The sequence below is a fragment of the Xyrauchen texanus genome, chromosome 40 (assembly GCF_025860055.1).
Source record: "Xyrauchen texanus isolate HMW12.3.18 chromosome 40, RBS_HiC_50CHRs, whole genome shotgun sequence".
NCBI classification, from domain to species: Eukaryota; Metazoa; Chordata; class Actinopteri; order Cypriniformes; family Catostomidae; genus Xyrauchen; species Xyrauchen texanus.
Window position 1 is genome coordinate 29881678 of NC_068315.1, and position 11633 is coordinate 29893310.

The following is an 11633-nucleotide window of genomic DNA, read 5'->3' on the forward strand; positions in this document are numbered from 1 at the left end:
AGATATCTATAATTGTGTTTTGAACAGGAATGAATGATAGATCATTGTGAAATTATGCAAGCCTGAATGCAATTACAGATACTTTTTAATTTTTTATATCAAGGATGTGTATTTCTGTGAGTGATGCTGTCATTTCTGATATCAAGAAGTCAAGTTTTTACTAGAGCAAATGTAATTAATGATATGAAAAATGAGCACTTCCACTAGTATTAATTCTATTCCTGATATAAATCATTCGCACTTTAACCAGAGAACATTAACTTGTTGATATCTATTATTTATATCCTGGACGTGATTAAAAGTCATTTCAACTTGCCAAATGGCCTTTTGTGCTATTATTACTATAACGCACATTCAGTTTTCCATTTAACAATAATATTTACCCTTTCACTAGAACTGCTGCTGTCTATAAGGAAAATAAGAAATGGGAATAATATCTAATATCTCATATATATCTCATAGATAGCAATGAGTCTAAGGGGAGTGCAAATGGAGACTTTTCTCCCCAGTAATGTCACTTGTGTCACTTCTGTCTACAACTACGCTCAGATTTACCAAGATACCAAAATGTCAAATCAAAAGTCAGGGATTTCAGTACAAAGTCTACACTATACAAGTCAGAGATTTCACTTTATGTTAATGTTTCCTTTGTAAAGGGTTTATAAAGTGGTTTATTAATGACTTATAAGTACTTTACAAATCGTTATAAATCATGCATATGCAGTTACAACAACATGACTAAAAATTACAACTAACATGACTCACTATGTATTTCAAAATGCAGCAAAAATAGATTCAAAGGAGGGATTATGTCATTTTGCTACCGTCCGCTTTGTGTTTAAATGAATTATTAATGTCTTGACTCACTTATGTTGTCACTTTTCATAGCATATCATATAATAAAGCCTAATGATGAGTAAATCATACTGATTGTTATGTATATTCTGTGACTCCTAAAGTTGGCAACTCCGTAATAAATTCATCATATGCCTCCATTGTACATTTAGGGAACATTTTCAAATATTATTCAGTTTAAATACGTTTATTAAGCATTTACAACATCTGAGGTAAAATGGCTCACTATTTGGCGAGTACTGCTAGAAAGTCTACATTATTATTCATATTCATATCAAATGATTTATAATGCATTTGTAAATGGCTTATTAGTCATTAATGGAACATTAATGTAAAGAGTTACCAATATTTCAATATTAACTCATTGTGAAGGGAGTATACAGGAAAGGAGGAGGCGAGAACCGGCTTGACAATATAAATAATATTTTAATGAAAAACTTTAAACCAAAAGATACAAACACACACATGACGGTCAGCTGCCCATAGACGATCTCTCTCTGTTGCACCACCATCCGCAGTCGGCCTTTATCCCTCTCGGAGGCTTAATTAGCCTGATAAGGGACCGGGTGTGCAGAATCACCAACCAGCCCCGCCCTCCACCCTGTCACACTCCTAGACATGTTTAATCCAATTTTTCTAAGAGCAAATTATCTAGCTATGCTATCCTCAGCCTCATTCATTGTATAGCTCTATCCTCTTACTGTAACAATCAACAATCGTCTCATCTGTGTATACTTTTATTTCTCTAAGGACTTTTGGTTGCTAAATGAAACATATATACGATCTCTAAAGTCTGAGCAATCAAATTTTCCACTGGGTAGTTATATCTCACATCATAGTTTAGCTAAATAATGTTTCGATATAAGGCATCCTATAGGAGTGTAAGAGGTTAATTTTGCACCTCTTTTCACTCCTCTTTTGAGACAGTGGTTCAAGAATATTACTGGACTCTCAGATCAAAATCCCCAAGAGCCCTGTGGAAGCCAGAGAGCATGAGACACTTTTGAGAAATGACATTTCTGCACTCCAGCTATATATTCAAGTGAGGTCTGAATCGCCTGCAGACTTTCCCCTGCGATATGCTGAGCATATATGCACCAGACAGGCTCAGCAGTTTTGGGTCACAAAATTCAATCACCCGGAATTATCATGAGTTTACTGGCAACCATATTTGTGGGATGTCACTTCTTTGGCTCCAGGGGCACAGTGAGTAAATTATAAAGCTCAGTTATAAGGACGGCTCTAAACAACCCCCTCGAAGCAATTCCCATTCCTCATGCACGCACGGACAGGAACCCATGGTGGGATGATTTCACTTAATTGCTCATTATGTTTTCCAAGAGACAAATCTACTTCTGAAATATTAATTCTACAGGGGAATCTGAGGCTACATTCACCACTGGCACTGTTCATTAAGACTGTATACAGCATCTGGATGCCTCAAAGTACATTGTTTATTCATTTGGAATAGTGTCTTGGGATATGTAAAGGTGTTTGGCGCCACCAAGAGGATATTAAGACATGTTTCATCATAACAGTCACTTTCACTTTGAGAGATGGGGTAGACTAGAGCTAGTTGACAGACCTTTTTATTCTAGTAAATAGCCTATTTCTCAGGGTATGCCAACCCGTGTCTCAGAACAGCATTCTGAGATGATATTCTTCTCACCACAATTGTACAGAGCGGTTATCTGAGTTACCATAGACTTTGTCAGTTCGAACCAATCTGGCTATTCTCTGTTGACCTCTCTCATCAACAAGACATTTCTGTCCACACAATTGCTGGTCACTGGATGTTTTTTGTCCTCAGACTGGATGTGAAAGGTGACTGTGGACAGACTGAGAGCCGGACGTTGGGATCTGTAGGAGATCAGGCATGGCGTTGGCCCCTCGGGACTGAACAGATTGGACAGCGTCTGCTGGGAACTGTAGGAGATCAGCCAGGGCGGCACCTCGGTACTAAACAGATTGTCCAAGCCCGAAAGGATCTCATCAAAGCACCACCTGTGAGGCTCACTGACCACGACCGTTCTGGGAGCTGGCCATGTTGTGGTTGAGCTTGGCGGTACTTTGAGAGACCGGTTCCTTTCAGGCAGGAGCGGGGGGAAAAAAGTGCCCAAACTACCTCTGCTGGGTCCAAACTCGCTGGATTGTTCTCACAAATTTGCAGTAAGGCCCCAAATGGAGAGAGTCAGAGATGAGTCTTAATTACAGAAACAAATCAAATACAAACCAAGACTCTCGAGGGAGAGAAACACTATTACCTAAAAACCAAAACAGAACTAGACCGACCGAAGAAAAGACAGGACTGGTAATCAAATTAGCACAAACAGCTAACATCACATAACAATCCAGCAAAGGAAGAGGATTTATAAGGTAAAGTGATTGAAGGTAGGTGCAGCTGGTGACGAGCTGGGTGGAGAAACAATCAGTCGCACTGGCAAGAGCTGATGTTCTCCATGTGGCACCTGCAAAAAACCAAAGGGAGAGAGAAGGAAACACAGACAAACACACAACAAGACAGACATACAGGAGGGACTGTCCAGCCCAGACTGTGACAGATATGTCTAGAGATTTGGAAAGAAAACTAATTCATAAAACGAAAATGTGGTTTGTTCACATCAAATTGCTTAAGAACATTGCTAGGATATGATGAAATTACAGGAAATTAAATATACCCCAAACAGTTTTGTAATCTTGTATTGATGCTGTGCACCAAATACTCCCCATAGCAATTTCTCATTATTGTGCTCAATCAAAAATGTCATCTTTTCAAATGAAGTCCCCTTTGAGCTTAGCCAACGTTGCATTGAAACTAATGCTTTCATTTTAGAAGTCAATACACGCACATCTAAATTATGTTTGAACACATTTTGAATGAACGGGTCCACAATGTACATCAGATTTGATCTGAAAATGTTTTAAAAAAATGCTGTTGTAATTTATAATTTGCCTGTCACAAGTTGATGTTATGGTGTAAAATACACAGAATTGTATGGCCTAAGAGGCTCTGGGAGAAGTTCAACATTAACAGCACAGTAGTAGGGTAATCATTTTTGCATAGCACAGTGCTGCACCATAGAACGTCTGAAATTACTGCCCTAGAGGGTTTTTGAAATGGCAAGGCTTCATTTTACATTGAGGAGACCTAAAATACTGAGCCATAACTGAGAAAAGTTGAAATATGTTTAAATAGATGACTGATGATGGCCTTGATCTCCCTGTAATCTTAGTCGACACATAAACGCAGGGCTGTAGATATTGGGGTGAAAGGTGGGGACTATTTTATGGATCCAAAGGTGTAAATGGCCAACAGCAATTTCCTTCATGATCTAATTGGAATTTGACATGTTGCTTCCAAAAGTTAATGTGTCCTGAAATCAACCCCATACTGCCGAATTTTGACAAGACTGAGGTTCTGGTCCCATGGAAACCAGAAGTAATCATGTTCAATCGCGATCACACTTTGTGGACATTTCACCTGGAATCTAGGGCTCACATTTGCCCATACGTTCAACAACACTTCCAGCTTCGGCCACTGGGGACAGTGCTTCGCATTTTAGGTAAGCACAAACTGATTTCAGCAGCAAAACTTTCAACCTGTCACCAAATTCATTGTGCGATCAGTCTGCTATTTTTGCTTTAAAATTTCAGAATTTTTAAAACCATTTTGTTTGAAAATGTTATTGCTAAACTTTCAAGAACTCATAAATGTGGTTATAGCCTTGCAAAGTTCCAACAGTAGTTTATCATAACTAAACTTAACCAATGTTATCTCTACCTTGTAACAGTTTGGAATTCATTCATACATTTTGGTAGTATCAGTCTTCTGCCATAACAGAGTTTAACTATTGAGCTTGACAAGGCCAAAAATGCAAACATAATGAAATGCTCTTAAATATGATGTCAGAAAGATTTTTTTTTTAAAGGGGGTAATGTCAAAGCATTTCAGGGTTAAATAGGAAGTGCCGGGACAAAGATGAATTCTGAATAGTCTCAGAATAAAAAAATAAAAAACATTGACAATAAAAGCATCATATTGTAATTTAGTATTTTTTTTTAATATTTAAATATAAAATAAATGATTTCTTTTGTAAATGCATTCCCAGGCACAATTTAAATTTGCCTTTAAAATGTATTTCAAGCATTTAAGCACAAGCCATTTAGATAATGAGAAACAATAATTCAATTAATTGTTTCCAAACTTTTGGCTGGTAGTGTAACTCAAGAGTACAGAAGTAACATTTCAGTTTTAAGCATTTTACAATGGCAGGCTTGTACTGACATAATATGACATGACATGTCAAAATCCTTCTTGATTGCTGTGCGATAAAATATTTAACTTCACATCAGACACTCATGAATATTTAAATCACACTGGGGTCTATACCTGCCCAGGTGCTGATGGGGAGAGACAAGAAGTCTATCATCGGCCTGTCGGCAGACGTCTGATATTAAAATGCCCCCAAAGCATCACTGCACCCACACATGTACTGTATGCACGCAGACACTGATGTCATTTTACTGCATCTCCACAGATGACATGCTAGTTAAAACAGTTGCATTTGTTATGGGCAGAGGATCGCTTCTGATGCAAGTGTATGCGCTACTGCACAGTACTGAGTCAAGAGCCTACCAGTGCTCCAGGGAGTGTGTCTGTGTGTGTCTAGTGACAAAAATCAAGATTCATGTTTGTGTGCATTCATTCAGGTTCTTACACCCCATTTGCTGCAAGCGATTGATTCAACACTTGCAGTGTAGATATGGGATCATTCTAGGCCAGTCGGCCACTTTAAGTCACGTTCATCATATAGAGATTAGCCCATTACTGAGACCACAGTTAATTACAGTCTGCCCTATAATGTATGGAACAAGAGATACATTTCAATATTTACTTAATTCACAGTGATTATTAATATTCAGTATTACTGGCTTAAACTCTCAAGGTACTTCCAACAAACTCAGCCTGTTCTGACTTTGTGTCTTTTTCTAACTGATTTCACTTTTTCAACCAAGTCTTATGGCAACTCGTAAATTTTGTGATATTGTATGACTTGGCTCCTTCAAAAATCTTTGACATTCATTTCCATAGAGACCAACCAATCAGCATTTCAAATTGATGTAATGCAGCAATAACATTTTACTGTATCTAGGTTTGTTTATATTTCTCTATGGGAGTAAAAGTCACAAGTTTTGTTTGAGCCAAGTTGTATGATTTTAACATATCGTTCTATTACGACTTGAGACCCTGTTGGACATTTGGTTTTTCCCATAGCTAATTATCTATATCCCAAAAATTCCAAACACCTGTATTTGAAAATGTCTGAATGTAATTCATCCAAGAGCTTTCAAGTTTTGTCCATACTTCCGTATTTATGCTGTTTTTTCCTTCTAATTTAGGACTTATGATTTTCTATCTACATTGTAAAATCTAATTAGTTGATCTTACTTAGATATTTCATGGCAATCTGTAAATGTACTTATATGGATCAAGTAAACAAATAATTTTTTTAAGTAAAGTTAACTTGTTATCAGTAAGCTTCACTAATCTGTGATTAAAGTATCGTTGTTTATATTAAAATATTTAAAAGGAGTTATCATGTCTAATACAGTATAAGGGAAATTAAGACGGGACTCAAGGTTAGCCGTGTGGTATTTTGGATATACTCAGTACTTCTTAGTGCACATAAATCTGCACTTTTGTAACATATAGTTGAGTAAAGAAAAATAGCTTAACAGGCTCCAAGTTCACCAGAGGTAACACTAATCGACTTCACAATAATCTCAACTATCAACCAGCTACAACAAAACAACAAAAATAGTCATAAGAATTCAAGCTAAATACAATTTCAAATAATAATAATTATTTTTCTACACAAGTTCCCTTGTTTTGACCAGACATTCATAATTTATTCAAGCACAAGGGCTTATGGGCCAATCTATCTGTATATCTATCAATATCAATCAATCTATCTGTCTGTCTGTCTTTATATCTATCAATCAATCTATCTGTCTGTCTGTCTATCTATCAATCAATCTGTCTGTCTGTCTTTATATCTATCAATCAATCTATCTGTCTGTCTGTCTTTATATCTATCAACCAATCTATCTGTCTGTCTGTATATCTATCAATCAATCTGTCTGTCTGTCTGTCTTTATATCTATCAATCAATCTATCTGTCTGTCTATCTATCTATCAATCAATCTATCTGTCTGTCTTTATATCTATCAATCAATCTATCTGTCTGTCTTTATATCTATCAATCAATCTATCTGTCTGTCTGTCTATCAATCAATCAGTCTGTCTGTATATCTATCAATCAATCTATCTGTCTGTCTGTATATCTATCAATCAGTCAATCTGTCTGTCTGTCTATCAATCAATCAATCAATCAGTCAGTCAGTCAGTCTGTCTGTCTGTCTGTCTGTCTTTATATCTATCAATCAATCTGTCTGTCTGTCTATCTATCTGTCTGTCTGTCTTTATATCTATCAATCAATCTATCTGTCTGTCTGTCTGTATATCTATCAATCAATTTATCTGTCTGTCTGTATATCTATCAATCAATCTATCTATCAATCAATCTGTCTGTCTATCTATCAATCTATCTATCTGTCTATATAGCTATCAATCTATCTGTCAATCTATCTGTCTGTCTATATATCTATCAATCTATCTGTCTGTCTATCAATCTGTCTGTCTATCTATCAATCTATCTATCTGTCTATATAGCTATCAATCTATCTGTCAATCTATCTGTCTGTCTATATATCTATCAATCTATCTGTCTGTCTATCAATCTGTCTATCTATCTGTCTGTATATATATATATATCTCAATCAATCTATCTGTCTGTCTGTCTATCTATCTGTCTGTCTGTCTATATATCTATCAATCAATCTGTCTGTCTGTCTTTATATCTATCAATCAATCTATCTGTCTGTCTTTATATCTATCAATCAATCTATCTGTCTGTCTGTCTATCAATCAATCTGTCTGTCTATCTATCAATCTATCTGTCTGTCTATATATCTATCAATCAATCTATCTGTCTGTCTGTCTTTATATCTATCAATCAATCTATCTGTCTGTCAATCTATCTATCTATCTATCTGTCTGTCTATATATCTATCAATCTGTCTGTCTGTCTATCAATCTGTCTGTCTATCTATCTGTCTGTATATATATATATATATATATATATATATATATATATATCAATCAATCTATCTGTCTGTCTGTCTGTCTATATATATCAATCAATCTGTCTGTCTGTCTTTATATCTATCAATCAATCTATCTGTCTGTCTGTCTTTATATCTATCAATCAATCTATCTGTCTGTCTGTCTATCTATCAATCAATCTGTCTGTCTATCTATCAATCTATCTGTCTGTCTGTCTTTATATCTATCAATCAATCTATCTGTCTGTCTGTCTTTATATCTATCAATCAATCTATCTGTCTGTCTGTCTATCTATCAATCAATCTGTCTGTCTATCAATCAATCTATCTGTCTATCAATCTATCTGTCTGTCTATATATCAATCAATCTATCTGTCTATCAATCTATCTGTCTGTCTATATATCTATCAATCAATCTATCTGTCTGTCTATATATCTATCAATCTGTCTGTCTATAAATCTATCAATCTATCTATCTGTCTGTCTATATATATCTATCAATCAGTCTGTCTGTCTATCTATCAATCTATCTGTCTGTCTATATATCTATCAATCAATCTATCTGTCTGTCTATATATCTATCAATCTGTCTGTCTATAAATCTATCAATCTATCTATCTGTCTGTCTATATATATCTATCAATCAATCTATCTGTCTATCAATCTATCTGTCTGTCTATATATCTATCAATCAATCTATCTGTCTGTCTATAAATCTATCAATCTGTCTGTCTATAAATCTATCTATCTATCTATCTGTCTGTCTATATATATCTATCAATCAATCTATCTGTCTGTCTGTCTGTCTATCTATCTATCAATCAATCTATCTGTCTGTCTGTCTGTCTATCTATCTATCAATCAATCTATCTGTCTCTCTGTCTGTCTATATATATCTATCAATCAAACTATCTGTCTGTCTGTCTGTCTATATATATCAATCAATCTGTCTGTCTGTCTATATATCTATCAATCAATCTATCTGTCTGTCTGTCTGTCTGTCTATCTATCAATCTATCTGTCTGTCTGTATATATATCTATCAGTCAATCAATATATCTGTCTGTCTGTCTATCTATCAATCTATCTGTCTGTATATACACTCACCTAAAGGATTATTAGGAACACCTGTTCAATTTCTCATTAATGCAATTATCTAATCAACCAATCACATGGCAGTTGCTTCAATGCATTTAGGGGTGTGGTCCTGGTCAAGACAATCTCCTGAACTCCAAACTGAATGTCAGAATGGGAAAGAAAGGTGATTTAAGCAATTTTGAGCGTGGCATGGTTGTTGGTGCCAGACGGGCCGGTCTGAGTATTTCACAATCTGCTCAGTTACTGGGATTTTCACGCACAACCATTTCTAGGGATTACAAAGAATGGTGTGAAAAGGGAAAAACATCCAGTATGCGGCAGTCCTGTGGGCGAAAATGCCTTGTTGATGCTAGAGGTCAGAGGAGAATGGGCCGACTGATTCAAGCTGATAGAAGAGCAACTTTGCCTGAAATAACCACTCGTTACAACCGAGGTATGCAGCAAAGCATTTGTGAAGCCACAACACGCACAACCTTGAGGCGGATGGGCTACAACAGCAGAAGACCCCACCGGGTACCACTCATCTCCATGATGAATCTCGATTTCTGTTGAGACATTCAGATGGTAGAGTCAGAATTTGGCGTAAACAGAATGAGAACATGGATCCATCATGCTTTGTTACCACTGTGCAGGCTGGTGGTGGTGGTGTAATGGTGTGGGGGATGTTTTCTTGGCACACTTTAGGCCCCTTAGTGCCAATTGGGCATCGTTTAAATGCCACGGCCTACCTGAGCATTGTTTCTGACCATGTCCATCCCTTTATGGCCACCATGTATCCATCCTCTGATGGCTACTTCCAGCAGGATAATGCACCATGTCACAAAGCTCGAATCATTTCAAATTGGTTTCTTGAACATGACAATGAGTTCACTGTACTAAAATGGCCCCCACAGTCACCAGATCTCAACCCAATAGAGCATCTTTGGGATGTGGTGGAGCAGGAGCTTGTGCCCTGGATGTGCATCCCACAAATCTCCATCAACTGCAAGATGCTATCCTATCAATATGGGCCAACATTTCTAAAGAATGCTTTCAGCACCTTGTTGAATCAATGCCACATAGAATTAAGGCAGTTCTGAAGGCGAAAGGGGGTCAAACACAGTATTAGTATGGTGTTCCTAATAATCCTTTAGGTGAGTGTATATCTATCAGTCTATCAATCTATCTGTCTGTCTGTCTATATATCTATCAATCTATCTGTCTGTCTATCTATATGTCATCTATCTAACTATCTGTCTGTCTGCCTATCTATATATCTATCATCATCTGCAAAGATTTTCCAATTTTATTCATTACACGCTTTTGTGTTTTTTTGTACTACAAGACACACCACCTCTCACTGTTAAAATAAATATTTTACCTTTCAGTTTTCATAACTTAAAATGTAAAGTTAGAATAACTGCTGTTGAGATCAATTATCCAAGTTTTTGTTGGCTGAACTTGTGATCAAGTCAACTTTTATTAATAGAGCACTTTTAAAAACAACAGAAGTTGACCCAAAGTGCTTTACAGATCAAACAAACAAAATATATAAAAACTGATTTAAAGGCTGATTTAAAATTAAATATAAAACATAATAACATAAGTAAAAGCATTTAAATACAACATCATGTATTAATCCTCTTCATCCTATTCAATGATCTATTCAAAAGCCACAGAATAAAATGTGTTTTTAAAAAAGACCGATAAATGGCTAGTGATGAATCTGACCTCACATGTAAATGGAGACTATTCCAGAGTTTAGGACCCATCACAGAAAAGGCACGGCCACCCTTAGATCTATAGCGGCAACGAGGAACCTTCAATAAAAGTTGACCAGAAGTCCTGAGCGTTCTGGTGGGGGAGTAAGGGTATAGAAGGTCACTGATATATTGGGGCGCGAGACAATATATAGTGCCTTGTAGACAAAAATAAAAATTTTTAAATCGACTGTGAATTTCACTGGAAGCCAGTGTAGAGATGCTAAAACCGGAGAAATGTGATCCCTCATTCTTGACCCTGTTAAAAGCCTAGCTGCTGCGTTTTGAACAAGCTGAAGGCGGGATAACGCAGTTTTGAACAAGCTGAAGGCGGGATAAAGATTTCCCGATTCAATTAGATTCCGATTCACAAGCTCTCGATTCGATTCAATATAGATTTGTAGGGATTTATTTCAGTTATAATGTCCCTTTTGTTACATATTAAATACATTATTTCCCAGCTAATGCCATTAATTATACAGGGGACCTATTAACTAGATTTATTAGGAAAATATTAATTTGACTAATTATATTTTATTACGTTTTCATCATTTTGGTCACATTTTGTCTTTTTAAAAATGAACAAATAAATCAATCAATAAATTATAATTTGTACAATTTACAAATATTGACATTGATATGTTGAAAACGTGGTAAAACCGGTACGGTCTCTTTTACAAAAAAATTCTGTAAACAGCGCCTTTAATTGAGCGAATGTTGACATATGAGGTAAAGCCATTCAAATCCTCTCATGTGC